Here is a 25,381-nt window from a genome sequence, read left to right as displayed (position 1 = left end):
TTGTTGTGTATGGGATAAAGAGGACTTGATGCTTTAATGCTATGGTTGGGTTTTACCTTAATGATCTTTAGTAGTTTCAGATGCTTGCTAGAGTTGCAATCATAAGTGCATATGATCCAAGTAGAGAAATTATGTTAGCTTATGCCTCTCCCTCATATAAAATTGCAATAATGATTACCGGTCTAGTTATCGATTGCCTAGGGACAAATAACTTTCTCGTAACAAAAAGCTCTTTACTAAAGTTAACTTAGTCGTTTCTTTATCTAAACAGCCCCTACTTTTTACATGCTCTTTATTATCTTGCAAACCTATGCAACAACACCTTCAAAGTACTTCTAGTTTTCATACTTGTTCTAGGTAAAGCGAACATCAAGCGTGCGTAGAGTTGTATCGGTGGTCAATGGAACTTGAGGGAATATTTGTTCTGCCTTTAGCTCCTCGTTGGGTTCGACACTCTTACTTATCGAAAATTGTTGCGATCCCCTATACTTGTGGGTTATCAAGACCTTTTTCTGGCGCCGTTGCCGGGGAGCAATAGCGTGGGGTGAATATTCTCGTGTGTGCTTGTTTGCTTTATCACTAAGTAATTTTTATTTGCTGTTCTTAGTTGTTTTCTATCTTTAGTTATGGGTAGGAAACGCAAAATACCAAAAAAATTAGTTGTACCCACTAAACCAATGGTTGGAGAACCACTCAAAATCTATCACACTGCTGAAGCTTATTACTTGGATCATCTTCGATCCCTATGTGCTCGTGGTGAAACCCCAACTAGCTTAGTTGAGGGCAAATCCTTAGATGAGCATGCTTGTTATGTGCGACACCGAATATCTGAAAAAGGGAAAATTTTACTAGGTCAAATTCACCGTTTGCAATGCTATGCTTGGAATTTATGTGAAATATATGATTTTACTTGTTGTTCTGAAAACCCTAAGAAACACCTTCCCTATCAATGCGAGTTTAGTGATAATGGAATCATATCTTTGTATGCTAAAGGTGTTTATAGTTACTATGATGTTCAACAAATTGAAGAATTTGTTGCTTTTAAGGGTGCTTATGAAATTGCTTCTTTGATTGAAACGTATGATGCTACTCTTTACAAATATGAAAACTTTGACATACTTAAATATTGCTATGATAATTATGCTTCTAATGCCTATGTTGAACCATACATTGAGGACTACCCCGCTGTCCAAGAAGAGACTAATATTTTGCAGGAGTCTATGGAAGAAGAAATTGATGAAACTGTGAGCTCATTGGATGAAAAAGATGAGGAGGAGAGCGAAGAACAAAAGGAGGAAGAGCAGATTAGCTACCTATGCCCACCTTCTAATGAGAGTAACTCTTCAACTCATACATTGTTTAATTCCCCTTCGTGCTCACTAAAGGATGATTGCTATGATGATTGTTATGATCCCGTTGATTCTCTTGAAATATCCCTTTTTGATGATGCTTGCTATGCTTGTGGCCAAGATGCCAATATGAATTATGCTTATGGAGATGAACTTGCTACAGTTCCTTATGTTAAACATGAAATTGTTGCTATTGCACCCACACATGATAGTCCTATTATCTTTTTGAATTCTCCCGACTACACTATATCGAAGAAGTTTGCCCTTATTAAGGATTATATTGATGGGTTGCCTTTTACCGTTGCACGTCATGATTCTGATGAATATAATATGCATGTGCTTGCTGCTCCTACTTGCAATTATTATGAGAGAGGAACTATATCTCCACCTCTCTATGTTTGCAATATGATAAAATTGCAAGAAACTGCTTATGCTATGCATTGGCCTTTACTTAGTGTGCATGAATTGTTCTTTTATGACATGCCGATGCATAGGAAGAGAGTTAGACTTCGTTGTTGCATGATATATGTTACTTTGTGCTCACTACTAAATTATAAATCATTGTTAATTAAAATTGGCTTTGATATACCTTGGGATCCGGGTGGATTCATTACTTGAGCACTATATGCCTAGCTTAATGGCTTTAAAGAAAGCGCTGCCAGGGAGACAACCTGGAAGTTTTAGAGAGTCAGTTATTTCTGTTGAGTGCTTTTATATAGTTTAAAAACAACAAAAATAAAGAGGGGAACCCAAAACTTTTTCAAAAAGGAAAGTGAAAGTGAGAAAGACAAGCATTGTTGAAGTGGGAGAGCTCCTTGAACTTTGTTCATGCTCATGGAAACTTTGTGAATCTTGATTACAGAAACTTTTCAACAAAAATAATTATCCCCTTGTACAATTCCATTGTATTATAAAAATAATGTGCCAAGGTTCGCCTTTAGGATGTTTACATTTGCTTGATGGTTTGTATGGTGTAGGACAGAAACTTTGGCTGTAGTGCGCGATTTTACATTTTTAGCTGGAACGTCAAATGGTTCTGATTCTTCTTGCACTGTCTTTCTATAATTTTTTTTTTATTTTTCCTAATTTTGGCAGAATTTTTCAAGTATCAGAAGTATGGTAAATGTTCACATTGTTACAGACTGTTCTGTTTTAGACAGATTCTGTTTTTGATGCATAGTTTGCCTGTTTTGATGAAATTATCGATTTATATCAGTGGATTAAGCCATGGAAAAGTTATATTACAGTAGACACAATGCAAAAATAAAATATGAATTGGTTTGCAACAGTACTTAGAGTAGTGATTTGCTTTATTATACTAACGGATCTTACCGAGTTTTCTGTTGAAGTTTTGTGTGGATGAAGTGTTCGATGATCGAGAAGGTCTCGATGTGAGAAGAAGGAAGAGAGGCAAGAGCTCAAGCTTGGGGATGCCCGAGGCACCCCAAGTAAATATTCAAGAATACTCAAGCGTCTAAGCTTGGGGATGCCCCGGAAGTAATCCCCTCTTTCTTCAACAAGTATCGGTATGTTTTCGGATTTGTTTCGTTCATGCGATATGTGCAATCTTGGAGCGTCTTTTGCATTTAGTTCTCATTTTTCTTTTATGCACCATGCTGGTATGAGATAGTATTTGGTTGATTTATAGAATGCTCTATGCACTTCACTTATATCTTTTGAGTATGGCTTTATAGAATGCTTCATGTGCTTCACTTATATCATTTGAAGTTTGGATTGCCTGTTTCTCTTTACGTAGAAAACCGCCATTTGTAGAATGCTCTTTTGCTTCACTTATATTCGTTAGAGCATGGGCATATCTTTTGTAGAAAGAATTAAACTCTCTTGCTTCACTTATATCTATTTAGAGAGATGACAGGAATTGGTCATTCACATGGTTAGTCATAAAATCCTACATAAAACTTGTAGATCGCTGAATATGATATGTTTGATTGATATTAGAGTCATGCTAGTGGGTAGTTGTGGATTGTAGAAATACTTGTGTTGAAGTTTGTGATTCTCGTAGCATGCACGTATGGTGAACCGTTATATAACGAAGTCGGAGCATGATTTGTTTATTGATTGTCTTCCTTATGAGTGGCGGTCGGAGACGAGCGGTGGTCTTTTCCTACCAATCTATCGCGTAGTACTTTATTTTGATGACTAATAGATTTTTGCAATAAATATGTGAGGTCTTTATGACTAATATTGAGTCCATGGATTATACGCACTCTCACCCTACCACCATTGCTAGCCTCTCTAGTACCGCGCAACTTTCGCCGATACCATAAACCCACCATATACCTTCCTCAAAACAGCCACCATACCTACCTATTATGGCATTTCTATAGCCATTCCGAGATATATTCTCATGCAACTTCCATCATCATCATATACATGACTTGAGCATTCATTGTCATATTGCTTTGCATGATCGTAAGATAGCTAGCATGATGTTTTCATGGCTTGTCCATTTTTTGATGTCATTGCTACGCTAGATCATTGCACATCTTGGTACACCGCCGGAGGCATTCATATAGAGTAATATCTTTTTTCTAGTATCGAGTTGTAATATTGAATTGTAAGTAAATAAAAGTGTGATGATCATCATTATTAGAGCATTGCCCCAGTGAAGAAAGGATGATGGAGACTATGATTCCCCCACAAGCCGCGATGAGACTCCGGACGAAAAAAATAAAAAAATAAAGAGAAAGGCCAAAAAAAGAGAAGGCCCAACAAAGAAAATAAAAAATGAGAGAAAAAGAGAGAAGGGGCAATATTACTATCCTTTTACCACACTTGTGCTTGAGAGTAGCACCATGTTCTTCATATAGAGAGACTCTTGAGTTATCACTTTCATATACTAGTGGGATTTTCATTATAGAACTTGGCTTGTATATTCCGATGATGGGCTTCCTCAAACGCCCGAGGTCTTCATGAGCAAGCAAGTTGGATGCACACCCACTTAGTTTTCAGTCTAAGCTTTCATACACTTATAGCTCTTAGTGCATCCGTTGCATGGAAATCCCTACTCACTCACATTGATATCTATTGATGGGCATCTCCATAGCCCGTTGATATGCCTAGTTGATGTGAGACTATCTTCTCCTTTTTGTCTTCTCCACAACCACCATTCTATTCCACCTATAGTGCTATGTCCATGGCTCACGCTCATGTATTGCGTGAAAGTTGAAAAGGTTTGAGAACGTCAAAAGTATGAAACAATTTCTTGGCTTGCCATCGGGGTTGTGCATGATGTGAACATTTTGTGTGGTGAAGATGGAGCATAGCCAGACTATATGATTTTGTAGGGATAGCTTTCTTTGGCCTTGTTATTTTGAAAAGACATGATTTCTTTATTAGTGAGCTTGAAGTATTATTGTTTTTATGTCAAATGATAGACTATTGCTTTGAATCACTCGTGTCTTAATATTCATGCCATGATTAGATATGTGATCAAGATTATGCTAGGTAGCATTCCACATCAAAAATTATCTTTTAATCATTTACCTACTCGAGGACGAGCAGGAATTAAGCTTGGGGATGCTGATACGTCTCCATCGTATCTATAATTTTTGATTGTTCCATGCCAATGTTCTACAACTTCCATATACTTTTGGCAACTTTTTATACTATTTTTGGGACTAACATATTGATCCAGTGCCCAGTGCCAGTTCCTGTTTGTTGCATGTTTTTTGTTTCGCAGAATATCCATATCAGACGGAGTCCAAATGGGATAAAAACTGACGGAGATTTTTTTGGAATATATATGATTTTTGGGAAGAAAAATCCACGCAAGACGATGCCCGAGGGGGCCACGAGGCAAGGGGCGCGCCCTAGGGGGTAGGCGCGCCCCTGACCCTCGTGGCCACCTTGTAAGGTGGTTCATGCCCTTATTTCGCCGCAAGAAAGCAAATATCCAGTTAGAGATCGTGTTAAAATTTCATCCCAATCAGAGTTACCGATCTCCGGGTATATAAGAAACGGTGAAAGGGTAGAATCTAAGAACGTAGAAACAGAGAGAGACAGAGAGATAGATCCAATCTCGGAGGGGCTCTCGCCCCTCCCATGCTATGGAAACCAAGGACCAGAGAGGAAACCCTTCTCCCATCTAGGGAGGAGGTCAAGGAAGAAGAAGAAGAAGGAGGGGGGCTCTCTCCCCCTCGCTTCCGGTGGCACCGGAGTGCCACCGGGGGCCATCATCATCACCGCAATCTTCACCAAAAACTACACCGCCATCATCACCAACTCTTCCCCCCTCTATGCAGCGGTGTAATCTCTCTCTTACCCGCTGTAATCTCTACTTAAACATGGTGCTCAACTCTATATATTATTTACCAATGATGTATGGCTATCCTATGATGTTTGAGTAGATCTGTTTTGTCTTATGGGCTATTTGATGATCAAGATTGGTTTGAGTTGCATGTTTTATTATTGGTACTGTCCTATGGTGCTCTCCGTGCCGCGCAAATGTGAGGGATCCCCGCTGTAGGGTGTTGCAATACGTTCATGATTCGCTTATAGTGGGTTGCGTGAGTGACTGAAACACAAACCCGAGTAAGGGGGTTGTTGCGTATGGGATAAAGAGGACTTGATGCTTTAATGCTATGGTTGGGTTTTACCTTAATGATCTTTAGTAGTTGCGGATGCTTGCTAGAATTCCAATCATAAGTGCATATGATCCAAGTAGAGAAAGGATGTTAGCTTATGCCTCTCCCTCATATAAAATTGCAATAATGATTACCGGTCTAGTTATCGATTGCCTAGGGACAAATAACTTTCTCGTAACAAAAAGCTCTTTACTAAAACTAACTTAGTTGCTTCTTTATCTAAACAGCCCCTACTTTTTACATGCTCTTTATTATCTTGCAAACCTATCCAACAACACCTTCAAAGTACTTCTAGTTTTCATACTTGTTCTAGGTAAAGCGAACGTCAAGCGTGCGTAGAGTTGTATCGATAGTCGATAGAACTTGAGGGAATATTTGTTCTGCCTTTAGCTCCTCGTTGGGTTCGACACTCTTACTTATCGAAAACTGTTGCGATCCCCTATACTTGTGGGTTATCAGATTACACCTCCGAAGACATCGACGGTATGGATGACGATGCCGGAGAGGAGCAGGCCCAAAACCCGCCGGTCACCGGACGTTGGATGTCCACCTCCTCGTATGACATATACATGGTGGATACACCTAAACATGGCGACCGCGATGATGAGAAAAACACAGTGGAGGACGAATCTCCTGAGATACCGCCGGAACATCGACGTCAGCGGCGCCGCTCTAAATCGCGTCGCGGCAAGAACATCAATATCAGCATCGAAGACAATGATACTCCGGAGAACGCCGAAGACCAAGAAGACCCCATCTAACCAACATCCGAACAGGATGATCGGGAGGACAGTCAAATTGTTCCTGACGAGCAAGCAAGGAACGAAGACTCAGAGGACAGCAACTATCTGCCATTCTCTAAGGACGATGTGAGCCTCGACGATGAAGATTTTATCGTGCCAGAGGAACCCCTCGAACAAGAGCGCTTCAAGCGCCGGCTAATAGCTATGGCTAGAAGCCTAAAAAAGAAACAACAAAAGCTTCATGCTGACCAAGATCTGCTCAATGATAGATGGACTAATGTCCTGGCGACCGAAGAGTATGGACTCGAACTGTAACGCCCTGTATGTAACTTGCCATATTTGTATTCCAACTCTTGCCATTTCCGGCACTAAGTTATGATATTTCCCTCATGGTTGGGTTTTGTCTTCGTTTTGCATTTTGTCCATGTCTTGCATCTCATATCATGTCATCATGTGCATCTCATATCATGTCAGCATGTGCATCGCATTTGCATACGTGTTCGTCTCATGCATCCGAGCATTTTCCCCGTTGTTCGTTTTGCATTCCGGCACTCCTACGTCCTCCGGCGTCCCCTTTTGCCTCTTTTCGTGTGCGGGTGTTAAACGTTCTCGAATTGGGCCGACACTTGCCATGCGGCCTTGGTATACTACCGGTAGACCGCCTGTCAAGTTTCGTGCCATTTGGACTTCGTTTGATACTCCAACGGTTAACCGAGGAACCGTAAAGGCCTCATGTGTGTTGCAGCCCAACACCTCTCCAAAGTGGCCCAAAACCCAGCTAAACCCCCTCCATCCTCTCGATCGTTCGATCATGATCGCGTGGCCGAAAACCGCACCTCATTTGGACTCTCCTAGCTCCCTCCACCTATAAATATGTGTCTCCCCCCGGATTTTTCGCGCAGTCCAAACCCCAACCCGCTCCTCCCCGCCGCCGGACACGTCCGCCGCCGGCCGGACGCGTCCGCCACCGCCCGCGTCCAATCAGACTTCGCCACATGTCCCCCGCCGGCTCTCTCTCTCTCCTCCGGCCCTCTAGGCCCATCGCCGACCCGCCTGGCACGTTCCGTCTGCGCTGCCGCCCGGGGTTCGCCGCCTCCTCCCCGCGCCACCACGTGTCACCGTCGCCGGCCACCGCGCCCCAGCATCTCCCCGCCGGCGCGCCTCCCCACCGACCTTGCCAGCGCGCCCTACTCCGCCTTCTGCGCCATCCACCGCCGCCGTTCAACCACCACCGCGCCGCCCCGGCCAGATCCGGCCGCGGCAAGGCCAGATCCGGCGCTGACCTCGCCGCCCCCCTCACCAGCTCCAGCTACCTCCATCACCTCCTCTCCGGCCGCCACACATCCTTCTCCGGCGAGCTCGCGCCGTCGATCCTTGGGAAGCGCATCGCCGATCCAGATTTGCTACAGAAACCCTAGAGGTTAACCCTGTTTTCTGCCCAAGTCCCTAACATTTTTAGCATTCTTCATCGCATCATAACTTTGCATCCGTAGCTCCGTTTTGGGCGTGTAGCATATTGAATTGTTCGTCTGGATGTGCACTTCTTATTCAGTACATGGGATGTGTAAAGATTACCCCTATTGCGACATTGCCTACAATGCGGTTATGCCTCTAAGTCGTGCTCCGACACGTGGGAGATATAGCCGCATCATGGGTGTTACAAGTTGGTAATCAGAGCCTTCCCTGACTTAGAAGCCCCCTGCTTGATCGAATCGCTGGCGTTGTTGAGTGTAGAAAAATGTTTTGAGTCTTTTAGGATTATATATATATCGGAGAGTAGGATTGTTTTTACTCCTCAGTCCCTTCGTCGCTCTGGTGAGGCATCCTGACGTAGAGTTTTGACTCTTCTCTTCTCATATTTCACTAAAAAAAACTAGGATCACGCGGGTATCTTGGAATCGTTTCGATGGTTTTGTGACGAGAACTTTGTTCTTGGTGCGTCCTGATATTTAGGGGTTGTGGCAGTGTCCAGTGGAGTTGAGCTCCGAGGTGTTGTCATCACAATTTTATCGTTGCAGTTTTGGAATACCTGAGTTTCGCCGACATCGAAAATCTCTTTCATGTAGTTGTTGGTGAGATAACCTCGACGCCACCCAGTACTGGGGCGGGAGTTCGGGAGTATTGCCATAACTCGTATAACGGATGCTTTTCGAAGGTTGAGGTAAATGATTTCCGAAGGTTTCTTGGTTATGTGTTGAAGGATGGATACAGCTGGATGTAGGATTTGCTAGTTTTGGGTGAGATATTATGCTTCCCCTGTATCCCCAGCACCTGATTGCATAACCGGAAAATTTCGGGAGTTTCATAGGTTGGAATTCATGTAGCTCTAGTATTTCTTCCGCGGATATTTCGTTTGTGATTGGGTAATCCTTACCAAGTATTTGTCCATGTCCGTACCTTGTTGTTTTATTCATCTACCTCTATCTAAGTGGCTTCTCAACTTATGGAAGTGTGACCATTTAATTTGGAATTCATTCGTTCATTCTTGTTCGAATGTTAAGGATATATGTTGCAATTTTGATCCATTTGATTCAGCTTGAATATATGTCTTTCAAGATGCTAACAGATGTCACCCTCTTCAGGATGGCTCCTCCAATGCATGAGAATCCGGAACCACCGCCACCACCTCCACCTCCGGAGGCATGGCAAGCTGTGATGGCCGCTACCAATGCCAACACGCAGCTGATTATGCAACTCTTGCAAGAGCGCAACCAAGGAAATCAAGGCAATGGCAACAATCAAAATCAGTTTGCTACCCTCAACCAGTTCCTCGCAAACCAGCCAAAGACCTTCAGTAACTGTGTCGAGGCCATAGACGCTGATGATTGGCTCATGGATATCTACAAACATTTCGAGTGCAGCAACGTCAGGCCTGAGGACTTTGTCAAGTTTGCCTCGTTCCAACTCAAAGACCAAGCTATAGAGTGGTATCAGCAATACAAAGATTCCAGAGGAGGTCGTGTGATTACCTAGGATGATTTCCGTCAAGACTTCAGAGCTCACCACATTCCTTAGAGTGTTGTTGAGAGCAAGCGTGTGGAGTTCCGCAATCTGAAGCAAGGCAGCTTGTCTATTTACCAATACAACATCATGTTCCAGAAGCTCACTCGTTTCGCCAAGCAAGACGTCTCTGACGAGAAGAGCATGATTTATCAATTCAGAGGTGGCCTCAAAGAAGATCTACAACTAGCCCTTGTGCTTTTTGAGCCGAAAAAGTATGATGAGTTCTACAGTATGGCACTAAAGCAAGAGGCTGCTCGGCTCAAGTGCGATGCTTCCAAGAAGAGAGTCAGGGATGCAACTCCTTCTTCTTCTTCAACTCAAGTGGCAACTAAGCAGCAAAAGTATTGGTTGCCTCCTCCTCCTCCGTTCTGTCAGCCTTATCAGCAGAAGAGCAAAGGTGGCAATTGATCTTCCCACCCACCCAACCCAGGCTTTCAGAACAAGGCTTCATCTCATGCTCCAAGATCAAGTGCTCCGTATCACCGTCCTCTCTCAGAGGTCACCTGAAACAAGTGTCAGCAGAAGGGTCACTATGCAAACAAATGCTTCAACCAGAGGCGTCTTCCTCCTCCTCCTGTGAGATATACTAGCAATGTAGTGGTCAAGCATAATCCCAAGCATGCTAAGGTCAACTTGATGAACGCAGCTCAAGCAGAGGACTCGTCAGAAGTGATCATGGGTAACCTTCCAGTTAACTCTATTCCGGCAAAAGTTCTTTTTGATACGGGTGCATCGCATTCTTTCATTTCAAGACCTTTTGTGGCTATGCATGATTTGGTTACTCAAGTTTTGCCGAGACCTTTGTCTATAGTTTCTTCGGCCCAACAAATGACTTCTCGAGTTTTCGTTCCGGATGTGTCTATCACGTTGGGCGACTATAAGCTTCTGTCTTCTCCTAATGTTCTTGGTGACTCGGATATTGATCTAATTCTCGGAATGGACTGGCTTTCTAAGCACAAGGCTCAGCTTGATTGTGCTGCCAGGCAGATTCAATTAACACACTCGTCTGAGGATGTGATTTTCTTTGCCGCTCGTGATGATACCATTCGACTGTTTTCTCTCAATGAGAAGGGCGAGTTGGATGCCATCTCTCAGATTCCAGTCGTTTGTGAATATCAAGACGTCTTTCCAGAAGAGCTGCCAGGAATGCCTCCTCACCGGCTAGTTGAATTCGCCATTGATCTCGAGCCTGGCACAGAACCTGTTTGCAAATGTCCTTACAAGCTTGGACCTGAAGAGTTGAAGGAGCTGAAGAAACAACTCGATATTCAAGAGCATATGGGTCTCATCTGACCAAGTTCTTCTCCATGGGGTTGTGGTGTTCTTTTTGTCAAGAAGAAGGATGGAACGGACCGACTTTGTGTCGACTACCGTCCATTGAACAAGAAGACCATAAAGAACAAGTACCCACTTCCCAACATCAATGAGCTTTTCGAACAACTCAAAGGTGCTCAAGTATTCTCCAAGCTTGACCTCCGTATGGGCTATCATCAGATTCGCATTCGTGAACAAGACATCCCCAATACAACATTTAGAACAAGCTATGGTTCATATGAATACACTGTCATGTCTTTCGGCCTTGTCAATGCTCCTCCAACATTCTCTCACATGATGAACTTCATCTTCAACCCCTACACAAATGACTTCGTCTTGGTCTATCTCGATGACATTTTGGTCTTTTCCAAGAACAAAGAGGATCTTGCCAAGCACTTGAGATTGGTGCTGGATAAACTCAGAGAACATCAGTTCTATGCGAAGTTTTCAAAGTGCGAGTTTTGGCTCGATGAGGTTCTCTACCTTGGGCATATCATCTCCGCCAAGGGCATAGCTATTAATCCTAAGAAGGTGTCTGCAATTGTGAATTGGGAACCACCTCAGAATGTGAAGCAACTCCGCAGCTTCCTTGGGCTCGCAAGCTATTGTCGAAGGTTCGTTGAGAATTTCTCTAAGATCGCGAAGCTTCTTTCCAACCTCCTCCAGAAGCATGTGAAGTATGTCTGGACGCCTGAATGTGACATCGCTTTCAACACCCTCAAAGAGAAGTTAGTCACAGCTCCAGTTCTGACTCCTCCTGATGAATCCAAACCATTCGAGGTTTTCTGTGATGCTTCCCTTCAAGGTCTCGGTGCTGTGTTAATGCAAGAGAAGAAAGTTGTGGCCTATACCTCTCGCCAGTTGAAGCCCAACGAAAAGAACTACCCCACTCATTACCTCGAGTTAGCGGAAGTTTTCCATGCTCTTTTAACATGGAGACATCTCTTGTTGGGAAGGAAAGTGGACATCTTCACTGATCATAAGAGTCTCAAGTACATCTTCACTCAGCCCAACCTCAACCTCAGGCAGACTCGTTGGGTCGAAATGATTCAAGAGTATAATCCGAGTATTGAATATACTCCAGGCAAGGCCAATGTCATTGCTGACGCATTGAGCAGGAAGGCTTACTGCAACAGTTTGATTCTCAAGCCCTACCAACCGAGCTTTGTGAAGCTTTCCGCAAACTTAATCTCCAAGTTGTTCCTCAAGGATTCCTTGCCAACCTCCAAGTCTCTCCTACTTTGGAAGATCAGATTCGTGAGGCTCAACTTCTTGATGCTATGGTGAAGAAGGTGAAGATTGGGATTGCCAAGAGCCAACCCAAGTACAAGTGCTATCGTCTTGATGACAAGGATACTCTATTCTTCGAGGATCGCATTGTTGTTCCTAAGGGTGACCTTCGTAAAGTCATTATGAACGAGGCTCACAATTCACTCCTGTCTATTCACCCTGGAAGTACAAAGATGTACCATGACCTCAAGCAGTCGTATTGGTGGACTCGAATGAAGCGCGAGATTGCTCAGTTCGTGAATGAATGTGATGTCTGCAGAAGAGTGAAAGCAGAACACCAACGACCAGCTGGTCTCCTCCAACCTCTTGCCATTCCAGAATGGAAGTTTGACCATATTGAGATGGACTTCGTGACTGGATTTCCAAGTCCAAGCGTGGCAATGATGCTATCTTTGTTGTCATCGACAAGCTCACTAAAGTGGCTCATTTTCTTCCTATCAAAGAATCTATCACAGCAGCTCAGTTGGCAGAGCTATATACCTCCAGGATTGTCTCTTTGCACGGCGTTCCGTAGTTGATATCTTCAAATCGTGGAAGCATCTTCACTTCTAAGTTTTGGGATTCCTTTCAGAAGGCCATGGGCACCAACATTCGCTTCAGCACAGCCTTTCATCTTCAAACTAGTGGCCAAGTCGAGCGAGTCAATCAAATTCTTGAAGATATGCTCAGGGCATGTGTCATTTCTTTCGGTATGAAGTGGGAAGATTGTCTTCCATATGCCGAGTTCTCCTACAACAACAGCTTCCAAGCGAGTTCGGGCAAGGCCCCATTCGAGATTCTCTATGGCAGGAAGTGTCGTACTCCTCTTAATTGGTCAGAGACTGGTGAACGCCAACTTCTTGGCAATGACTTGATCACAGAGGCTGAAGAAATGTGCAAAGTCATTCGTGAAAATCTCAAAGCCGCGCAATCGCGCCAGAAAAGTTACTATGATAGTAAGCATCGTGGCTTGGCTTTCGAGATCGGGGACCATGTCTACCTCCGCGTCTCTCCAATGAAAGGTACTCGTCGCTTCGGTATTAAAGGGAAGCTTGCCCCTAGATACATGGGTCCTTTAAAGATCATTGGAAAAAGAGGCGATCTCGCCTATCAACTTGAGCTTCCATCCAACTTTGCAAACTTGCATGACGTGTTTCACGTGTCTCAGCTTCGCAAGTGTTTCAGGACTCCTGATCGCACCATCAACTTCTAAGAGATTGATTTCCAAGAAGACCTGTCTTATCATGAGCATCCCATTGCTATTCTTGAAGAAACTTAGCGCAAGACTCGCAACAAGTCTATCAAATTCCTGAAAGTGAAGTGGTCACATCATTCCGACCGTGAAGCCACATGGGAACGCGAGGATCACCTCCGTTCCGAATATCCAGAGTTTTTCCAATCCTAGATCTCGGGACGAGATCCTTTTGTAGTGGTGGAGTGTTGTAACGCCCCATATGTAACTTGCCATATTTGTATTCCAACTCTTGCCATTTCCGGCACTAAGTTATGATATTTCCCTCGTGGTTGGGTTTTGTCTTCATTTTGCATTTTGTCCATGTCTTGCATCTCATATCATGTCATCATGTCCATCGCATTTGCATACGTGTTCGTCTCATGCATCCGAGCATTTCCCCGTTGTCAGTTTTGCATTCCGGCTCTCCTACGTCCTCCGGCGTCCCCTTTTGCCTCTTTTCGTGTGCGGGCGTTAAACGTTCTCGAATTGGACCGGTACTTTCCATGTGGCCTTCGTATACTATCGGTACACCGCCTGTCAAGTTTCGTGCCATTTGGACTTCGTTTGATACTACAACGGTTAACCGAGGAACCGTAAAGGCCTCGTGTGTGTTGCAGCCCAACACCTCTCCAAAGTGGCCCAAAACCTAGCTAAACCCCCTCCATCCTCTCGGTCGTTGGATCACGATTGCGTGGCCGAAAACCGCACCTGATTTGGACTCTCCTAGCTCCCTCCACCTATAAATATGTGTCTCCCCCCGGATTTTTCGCGCAGTCCAAACCCTAATCCGCTCCTCCGCGCCGCCGGACACGTCCGCCGCCGGCCGCGTCCAATCAAACTTCGCCACGTGTCCCCCGCCGGCTCTCTCTCTCCTCTGGCCCGTCAAGCCCACCGTGCATCACCGTCGCCGGCCACCACGCCCCAGCGTCTCCCCGCCGGCGCGCCTCCCCGCCGACCTCGCTGGTGCGCCCTGCTCCGCCTTCCGCGCCGTCCGCCGCCGCCGTTCAACCACCACCGCGCCGCCCCGGCCAGATCCGGCCGCGGCAAGGCCAGATCCGGCGCCGACCTCGCCGGCTCCGGCTACCTCCACCGCCTCCTCTCCGACCGCCGCACCTCCTTCTCCGGCGAGCTCGCGCCGTCGATCCTCGGGAAGCGCGTCGCCGATCCAGATCTGCTACAGTGAACCCTAGAGGTTGACCCCGTTTTCTGCCCAAGTCCCTAACATTTTTTAGCATTCTTCATCGCATCATAACTTTGCATCCGTAGCTCCGTTTTGGGCATGTAGCATATCAAATTGTTCATCTGGATGTGCACTTCATTTCATTCCATTGCACCATGTTCATTTGAGTTCATATTGATGCCTTAAATGCTGTTGCAAGAGTGCTATGTATTGTTAGTTTCAGATTCTTAACAGATTATGGACATTTGTCATTTTTGCCATGTTTAATGTGTGCCTCCTATGCACTTGAGCCATACATTTGTTTTGGGCTACGCCATGCCATCTTTACAGGGGTGTATGCCATGTATTTTTGTGATCAATGTGGTGACTAGCACAAGCATGCAAAGTAGCTCTCGTGATGTTGCTGATTTCAGGGACTTAGAATTCTTCTAAGTCATTTCCCTGATGACATTTTTATGCCATGTATTCTTGTCGCTACAGAGTGATCCATGCCTCTTTTGAGCATGTTTAGTAAGGATGATTCTGAGATATTGTTATGTTCTATCCATCCATGTCTTTTTTGCAATTATGGAGTACCCTAGCATGACTCAATCTTGCTCTACTTTTGCTATAAAATGTTCCTGGCAGATTGTTTACGTGTTAGTCAATTTTGCCGAGGTTGTTGTAGTTGATCCATGCATGCTATGAGAGTGTTCTTGCCATGTTTAGCTTATTGATCATATCTTCTTACTGGGTGTACGCTTAGTTTGTCATGCAATGCCTTATGGTGAGTTCATCGAGCTTGCAAACATGCCTACATAACTCTGTTTCTGCCATGTCCAGTTTTCTGCTAAGTCTGAATCTGTTAACGGAACTTTTTATGTTTACATGGGTGCCATTGTATTTTCTGATCCCTTTTGGCTTATGGTCAGTAAGGGACTTTTGTTATCTGCTTTGAGTAGTTTCATGCCATGCTTTTCTTTGCCATGATATGTTCATGTAGCATGTTGTTCTCTTGATCCAAACATTGCTTCTTGATGTTAAATCCTGGCATGTTGTTATTTTCACTAAGTTTGTGAACCTGATATCTTTTGCACATTTGCCATGCTTGTTTGAACCTGCTATTTTGTGAATTAGCCGTAGCTCAGTGTTCATCTTTTGTCAAGCATCTTGAGTGGATCACTGCCATGTGATTTTTTGCTATGTTAGAGTACAGTAGCTTATTTTTCTTGATGCATTTAAATGGCATCGTGTTGTTAATCGCAGACCGGTGCCATATTTGTTTTGCTTGCCATTTCCAAACCGTGCATCCGATTCTGGTGATCTTTATATCGATTTCGACCGAAATCAACTCATCTTTCCAGCGGCACTCTTGGTTTTCCAAGTTAAGGCCTGGTTCAATCTTTCCCTTCCAAAACACGCATATGCATTGCATATCACATCCCACATATCATGCCATGTTGTGCATCATGTTGCTTGCGCATTACACTGTGGTTGAATGTAGTTCCCTTTTGCTTGTGTTCTTGATTTGGGTAGAGCCGGGAGACAAGTACGTGATCGAGGAACCCGTTGAGTACGCTTACGAGGATCAAGCTTACGTTAACTCGGAGAACTTTGCAGGCAAGATGACCATACCCTCGAAATCACTTCTATCTTTGCTTGCTAGTTGCTCGCTCTATTGCTATGCCTATGCCTCGATACCTACCACATGCTTTATCATGCCTCCCATATTGTCATGTCAAACCTCTAACCCACCTTGTCCTAGCAAACCGTTGTTTGGCTATGTTACCGCTTTGCTCAGCCCCTCTTATAGCGTTGTCAGTTGCAGGTGAAGATTGGAGTTTGTTCCTTGTGGGAACATGTTTATTGTTGGGATATCATTATTATATCTTGTTTACTTTAATGCACCTATATACTTGGTAAAGGGTGGAAGGCTCGGCCTTATGCCTGGTGTTTTGTTCCACTCTTGCCGCCCTAGTTTCCGTCATACCGGTGTTATGTTCCTTGATTTTCTGTTCCTTACACGGTTGGGTTATAATGGGAACCCCTTGACAGTTATCCTTGAATAAAACTCCTCCAGCAAGGCCCAACCTTGGTTTTACCATTTGCCACCTAGCCTTTTTCCCTTGGGTTCCACGGACTCAAGGGTCATCTTTATTTTAAACCCACAGGGCTAGTGCTCCTATGAGTGTTGGTCCAAACTAGAGCCCCTTGCAGCGCCACCTCGGGGAAACTCGAGGGTTGGTTTTAGTTGTACGGATTGCTTATCCGGTGTGCCCTAAGAATGAGATATGTGTAGCTCCTATCGGGATTTGTCGACACATTCGGGCGGCTTTGCTGGTTTAGTTTTACCATTGTCGAGATGTCTTGTAACCGGGATTCCGAGTCTGATCGGGCCATCCTGGGAGAAGGAATATCCTTCGTTGACCGTGAGAGCTTGTAATGGGCTAAGTTGGGACACCCCTACAGGGTTTTGAACTTTCGAAAGCCGTGCACGCGGTTACGGGAAGATGGGAATTTGTTAATGTCCAATTGTAGAGAACTTGAAACTTAACTTAATTAAGATGGATCAACCACGTGTGTAGCCGTGATGGTCTCTTTTCGGCGGAGTCTGGGAAGAGAACATGGTCTCAGGTTAAGATTGAACGTAAGTAGACTAGGATCACTTCTTGATCATAGATTCTCGAACGTGCTTTGCCTTCTCTTCTCGCTCTCTTTTGCGTAAGTTAGCCACCATATATGCTAGTGCTTGCTGCAGCTCCACCTCATACCTTTTACCTACCCATAAGCTTAAATAGTCTTGATCGCGAGGGTGTGAGATTGTTGGGTCCCCGTGACTCATAGATTCCTTCCAAAACCACCAGATGCAGGTGCCGATGATACCATTCCAAGAGATACGACTGAGCTCAAGTGGGAGTTCGATGAGGACTCAGGACGATACTGTTTCCTTTCTAGACAATCAGTAGTGGAGCCGAGTTGGGGCGATCGGGGACATTATGCATTTGGGGTTGTCTTTATTTTTGGTTTCGTAGTCGGACCTTGATTGTATCTGGATGATTGTAATGCTATATTTATGGTATTGTGTGAAGTGGCGATTGTAAGCCAACTATGTACCTCTTTCTTATTCAGTACATGGGATGTGTAAAGATTACCCCTCTTGCGACATTGCCTACAATGCGGTTATGCCTCTTAAGTCGTGCTCCGACACGTGGGAGATATAGCCGCATCGTGGGTGTTACACGAACGCCCAACAAAGGATCGCCCGAAGCGTAAGCTGCTACCCCAATTCGGCGATGAGGCGCTGGAGCCCATACCGCCCGCACGCAATGTGGCTGCCAGACCCAACCAACCACCACGTGGCTAGGGCAGAACGACAACTCGGGCCAAACACCAGCCCGCTCCACCTCGCCGTAAAAGCAGAGAAACAACAACTCAGGGACACACATACGGCCTACGACAGGACCTACAAAATAGGGCAGGTCAGACCAGGTCAATCTACGGATCACGAGGGCGTGCTCCGGCATGAGAGAAGGGCTATCAAGCCTGGTGCGATAAACATAACCAACCTCGGGCTAAAAACCGCACACGGACTCCATCCGAACTATGTCGTGACATGGCTCGATACAAAGGTGCCGCACACCCCGTATGCTTCACCAATGAGGTAATGGAGCACGAGTTCCCTGAAGGGTTCAAACCCATGAACATCGAATCATACGATAGCGCAACAGATCCCGCAGTATGGATTGAAGACTTTCTTCTCCACATTCACATGGCTCGCGGTGATGATCTACACGCCATCAAATACCTTCCCCTCAAACTTAAGGGACCTGCACGACACTGGCTGAACAGTCTACCAGAAAATTCTATTAGTAGCTGGGAGGACCTGGAGGATGCATTCAGAGACAACTTCCAAGGTACCTATGTTCGGCCCCCAAATGCCGATGACCTTAGCCACATAATCCAGCAACCCGGGGAATCGGCCTAACAGCTTTGGACAAGGTTCCTTATAAAAAACCAGATTGTGGATTGTCCGGACGCAGAAGCCCTCGCGGCCTTCAAACATAGCGTCTGATACGTCTCCAACGTATCTATAATTTTTTATTGACCCATGCTATATTATCTACTATTTTGGACTATATTGGGCTTTATTTTCCACTTTTATGGGACTAACCTATTAACCGGAGGCCCAGCCCAGAATTGCTATTTTTTGCCTATTTCGGTGTTTCGGAGAAACATAATATCAAACGGAGTCCAAACGGAATAAAATCTTCGGGAACGTGATTTTCTCACCGAACGTGATCCAGGAGACTAGGACCCTACTCCAGGGAGTCAAAGAGGAGGTCACGAGGGTGGGGGCGCCTCCCCTAGGGCGCGCCCCCTGCCTCGTGGGCCCCTTGGTGCTCCACCGACGTACTCCTTCCTCCTATATATACCTACGTACCCCCAAACGATCAGAAGAGGAGCCAAAAACCTAATTCCACCGCCGCAACTTTCTTTATCCACGAGATCCCATCTTCGGGCCTATTCCGGAGCTCCGCCGGAAGAGGGCCATCATCACGGAGGGCTTCTACATCATCCTAGCCCCTCCGATGAAGTGTGAGTAGTTTACCTCAGACCTTCGGGTCCATAGTTAGTAGCTAGATGGCTTCTTCTCTCTCTTTGAATCTCAATACAAAGTTCTCCCCCTCTCTTGTGGAGATCTATTCGATGTAATCTTATTTTTGCGGTGTGTTTGTTGAGACTGATGAATTGTGGGTCTATGATCAAGTCTATCTATGAATAATATTTGAATCTTCTCTGAATTCTTTTATGTATGATTGGTTATCTTTGCAAGTCTCTTCGAATTATCCGTTTGGTTTGGCCAACTAGATTGGTAATTCTATCCATGGGAAAAGTTCTTAGCTTTGGGTTCGATCTTGCGGTGTCCTTACCCGGTGACAGAAGGGGCAGCAAGGCACGTATTGTATCATTGCCATCGAGGATAACAAGATGGGGTTTATTTCATATTGCATTAATTTATCTCTCTACATCATGTCATCTTGCTCAAGGCGTTACTCTGTTTTTAAATTAATACTCCAGATGCATGCTGGATAGCGGTCGATGAGTGGAGTAATAGTAGTAGATGCAGAATCGTTTCGATCTACTTGTCACGGACGTGATGCCTATATACATGATCATGCCTAGATATTCTCATAACTATGCTCAATTCTATCAATTGCTCAACAGTAATTTGTTCACGCACCGACCTTGAAGGGACTTGAGCGTGGCCTCCTACTAGATTGATACCTTGGTTCTCAAAAACAGAGGTAAATACTTGCGCTACTCTATGTGCTTCACTTATATCTTTTGAGCTAGTTAATTTTGCTCTATGTGCTTCACTTATATCTTTTGAGGGTTATAATTTTGCTCTATGTGCTTTACTTAGATATTTTAGAGCACAGTGGTGGATTTGTTTTAAAGAAACTATTGATCTCTCATGCTTCACTTAAATTATTTTGAGAGTCTCTTAATAGCATGGTAATTTTCTTAATAATAATATGCTTGGTATTCAAGATTTGTGAAACTTTCTTTTGAGTGTGTTGAATACTAAGAAAAGATTGAAGCATGATGATTGTTTTGAGATATGAAGGTGATAATATTAAAGTCATGCTAGTTGAGTAGTTGTGAATTTAAAGAATACTTGTGTTAAAGTTTGTGATTCCCGTAGCATGCACATATGGTGAATCGTTATGTGACGAAGCCGGAGTATGATTTATTTATTTATTGTCTTCCTTATGAGTGGCAGTCGGGGACGAGCGATGGTCTTTTCCTACCAATCTATCCCCCTAGGAGCATGCGCGTAATACTTTTCTTTGATAACTTCTAGATTTTTGCAATAAGTATATGAGTTCTTTATGACTAATGTTGAGTCCATGGATTATACGCACTCTCACCCTTCCACCTTTGCTAGCCTATCTAATACCGCGCACCTTTCGCCGGTTCATACACCTACCATATACCTTCCTCAAAACAGCCACCATACCTACCTATTATGGCATTTCCATAGCCATTCTGAGATATATTGCCATGCAACTTTCCACCATCTAGTTCATCATGACACATTCATCATTGTCATATTGCTTAGCATGATCATGTAGTTGACATAGTATTTGTGGCAAAGCCACCGTTCATAATTTTTTCATACTTGTCACTCTTGATTCATTGCATATCCCGGTACACCGCCGGAGGTATCCATATAGAGTCATACTTTGTTTTAGAATCGAGTTGTAATCATTGAGTTGTAAATAAATAAAAGTGTGATGATCATCATTCAATAGAGCATTGTCCCAAATAAAAAAAATAAAAAGGCCAAAGAAAAAAAAGAAGGCCCAAAAAAATAAAAAAAATAAAAAGGGGTAATTCTACTATCCTTTTTTCCACACTTGTGCTTCAAAGTAGCACCATGATATAGCGAGTCTCATATAGTGTGCTTCAAAGTAGCACCATGTTCTTCATATAGAGAGTCTCATATGTTGTCACTTTCATATACTAGTGGGAATTTTACATTATAGAACTTGGCTTGTATATTCCAATGACGGGCCTCCTCAAGTGCCCTAGGTCTTCATGGGCAAGCAAGTTGGATGCACACCCACTAGTTTCTTTTGTTGAGCTTTCATACATTTATAGCTCTAGTGCATCCGTTGCATGGCAATCCCTACTCACTCACATTGATATCTATTGATGGGCATCTTCATAGCCCGTTGATACGCCTAGTTGATGTGAGACTATCTTCTCCTTTTTGTCTTCTCCACAACCACCACTCTATTCCACCTATAGTGCTATATCCATGGCTCACGCTCATGTATTGCGTGAAGATTGAAAAAGTTTTGAAAAAGTTAGAGTATGAAACAATTGCTTGGCTTGTCATCGGGGTTGTGCATGATTTAAATACTTTGTGTGGTGAACATGGAGCATAGCCAGACTATATGATTTTGTAGGGATAACTTTCTTTGGCCATGTTATTTTGAGAAGACATAATTGCTTTGTTAGTATGCTTGAAGTATTATTATTTTTATGTCAAAACAAACTTTTATCTTGAATCTTCCTAATCTGAATATTCATACCACAATTAAGAAGATTTGCATTGAAATTATGCCAAATAGCACTCCGCATCAAAAATTCTCTTTTTATCATTTACCTACTCGAGGACGAGCAGGAATTAAGCTTGGGGATGCCTGATACGTCTCCAACGTATCTATAATTTTTGATTGCTCCATGCTATATTATCTACTGTTTTGGACTATATTGGGCTTTATTTTCCACTTTTATATTATTTTTGGGACTAACCTATTAACCGGAGGCCCAGCCTAGAATTGTTGTTTTTTGCCTATTTAGTGTCTCAGAGAAACAGAATATCAAACGGAGTCCAAACAGAATAAAATCTTCGAGAACGTGATTTTCTCACCGAATGTGATCCAGGAGACTTGGACCCTACTCCAGGGAGTCAAAGAGGAGGTCACGAGGGTGGGGGCGCCCCCCCCTAGGGCGCGCCCTCCTGCCTCGTGGGCCCCTCGGTGCTCCACAGACGTACTCCTTCCTCCTATATATACCTACGTACCCCCAAACGATCAGAAGAGGAGCCAAAAACCTAATTCCACGGTCGCAACTTTCTGTATCCACAAGATCCCATCTTGGGGCCTGTTCCGGAGCTCCGCCGGAAGAGGGCCGTCATCACGGAGGGCTTCTACATCATCCTAGCCCCTCCGATGAAGTGTGAGTAGTTTACCTCAGACCTTCGGGTCCATAGTTAGTAGCTAGATGGCTTCTTCTCTCTCTTTGAATCTCAATACAAAGTTCTCCCCCTCTCTTGTGGAGATCTATTCCATGCAATCTTCTTTTTGCGGTGTGTTTGTTGAGGCCGATGAATGGTGGGTTTATGATCAAGTCTATCTATGAATAATATTTGAATCTTCTCTGAATTTTTTATGTATGATTGGTTATCTTTGGAAGTCTCTTCGAATTATCCGTTTGGTTTGGCCAACTAGATTGGTAGTTCTTGCCATGGGAGAAGTGCTTAGCTTTGGGTTCGATCTTGCGGTGTCCTTACCCAGTGACAGAAGGGACAGCAAGGCACGTATTGTATCGTTGCCATCGAGGATAACAAGTTGGGGTTTATTTCATATTGCATGAATTTATCTCTCTACATCATGTCATCTTGCTTAAGGTGTTACTCTGTTTTTAACTTAATACTCTAGATGCATGCTGGATAGCGGTCGATGAGTGGAGTAATAGTAGTAGATGTAGAATCGTTCCGATCTACTTGTCACGGACATGATGCCTATATACATGATCATGCCTAGATATTCTCATAACTATGCTCAATTTTGTCAATTGCTCAACAGTAATTTGTTCACCCACCGCAGAATACTTATGCTCTTGAGAGAAGCCACTAGTGAAACCTAGGGCCCCCGGGTCTATTCTCATCATATCAATCTCCATCACTTTAATCTTGCTTTGCTTTTTTACTTTGCTTTTACTTTTTACTTTGCATCTTTATACCAAAAATATTATATCTATCAGATCTCACTCTCGTAAGTGACCGTGAAGGGATTGACAACCCCTAATCGCGTTGGTTCCGAGTAGCTATCGCTTTGTGCAGGTACGAGGGACTTGAACGTGGCCTCCTACTGGATTGATTCCTTGGTTCTCAAAAACTGAGGGAAATACTTACGCTACTCTGCTGCATCATCCCTTCCTCTTCGGGGAAAACCAACGCAAGCTCAAGACGTAGTAGCGTCCGAGACGAGTGGCTCGCCCGACACCTCGGCCAAGAAAGGCCAAAGTCCATGGCATCCCTCACCACACTTATGACCCATTTTTGCGCAGGAGAAGACAACTGGCTCGCTCGTAGAAGCAATAGCACCAGCGACCCTGGTACCTCCGAAACCAGGGACGGCAATGGCAAGCCACGACGCGACAACCATAAGCGTCAAAACAACAATGAAGGAACGCAAATCACGGCGGTTAACGCCGGATTCAGCAGCTCCAAACATGGTCAACGGAAAAAGCCATTCAAGGCAAACAGAGATGGCCTATCCAGTCTAGACAGAATACTTGATCGGCCTTGCCAGATTCATGGTACCCCCGATAAACCCGCCAATCATACCAACAGAAATTGTTGGGTCTCCAAACAAGTCAGCAAGCTTAACACCGAACACAAGGGAAAGGGGTCGCCAAGAGACTACGATGACCAAGAGCATCATCAGCCGAACACAGGGGGACAGAAGTAATTTCCCCCCGAGGTAAAAACAGTGAATATGATATATGTCACACATATCCCTAGGAGGGAATGCAAACACGCACTACGGGACGTCTACGGCATGGAGCCGGGCGCCCCCAAATTTAACCCATGGTCAGCTTATCCGATCACCTTCGATCGAAAGGACCACCCAACCAGTATCCGTCACGGAGGTTCGACAGATTTGGTCCTTGATCCAATCATCAGCGGATTCCATCTTACGCGCGACCTCATGGATGGCGGTAGCAGTCTCAATATACTTTATCAAGATACTTTCCGCAAAATGGGTATTGATTCATCAAGAATCAAACCCACTAGAACTACCTTCAAAGGAGTAATACCTGGAAAAGAGGCCCGCTGTACGGGCTCAATCATGCTGGAAGTAGCCTTCGGCTCGCTGGACCATTTCCGAAGTGAAGACTTGATCTTCAACATCGTCCCCTTTCGCGGCGCTATCACGCACTGCTCGGACGAACTGCTTTTGCCCGCTTCAATGCGGTCCCGCATTACGCCTATTTGAAGCTCAAGATGCCCAGTCCACGTGGCGTCATTACAATCAATGGAAACATGGAGCGCTTCCTCCGTAATGAGGAGCATACAACGGCCATTGCGGTCGAACTACAAAGCGGCCCTATCAAGCCGCACAACCCCTTGGCTATTAGGCCATCGAACTTCCCCATGCAGGACTGGTTAGTTCTACATACCAGCAGCCCGGCAACTTCAGGGCTGGATTAGCAGCCTAGCCTCCGTCAACCGCCATGAACATTAGCGGAATTCATACTGTGCGTGCACAATTATGCACTCAAAATACCTTGGGCATCGGCGGAGGCAATATACGGACATGCCTATATAAAGGTTCGACCTTATACGGCCCCGCCCTTTCTTTAAGCATCCTTTCCTTTTTACCACAGGTGCATCAAAACCTACTCATTCTTCGGACCCACGAGGACTCCTTCCGAGCCCGGTTCCGTATACATGGCCAAAGACCATTCCTTTAAAGAAATCTTTCTTATTTGGGCGAAAAGCGGCGCAGACGTGCGACAAGAAGACCACAACTTCGCTCAGGAACCTTTATAGAGCTTTCCCCTTAGCCCTAGACCCCCGGCATGTAAAATGGCCTTGGTGATTATGGTACCTTCTATAAGATTACGTTTTGACGTATCAATTAGATTTTAGTAAACTAAAATTCTTACTCGGTATCGTTTTAATCCCACCTGTTAAGTGGTCCCACGTACACATCTCGGCACAAAAATTGCCAGGGGCTCTATAAGGAAACATAAGTGTTGCCAAACAAAAGTCCGAATAGCTTTACAGCACAATTCGGCGTCCCGAGTTCGGCATTATATGCATCGACTCCGAATCATGTATTTGGTCAATAGTTGGGTTGCCCGGCTCCTGTGCTTGCTACCTTACGTTCCGTCTGATC

Source organism: Triticum aestivum, chromosome 6A (genome assembly GCF_018294505.1).
Source record: "Triticum aestivum cultivar Chinese Spring chromosome 6A, IWGSC CS RefSeq v2.1, whole genome shotgun sequence".
NCBI lineage: Eukaryota > Viridiplantae > Streptophyta > Magnoliopsida > Poales > Poaceae > Triticum > Triticum aestivum.
This window is presented reverse-complemented; position numbering follows the sequence as displayed.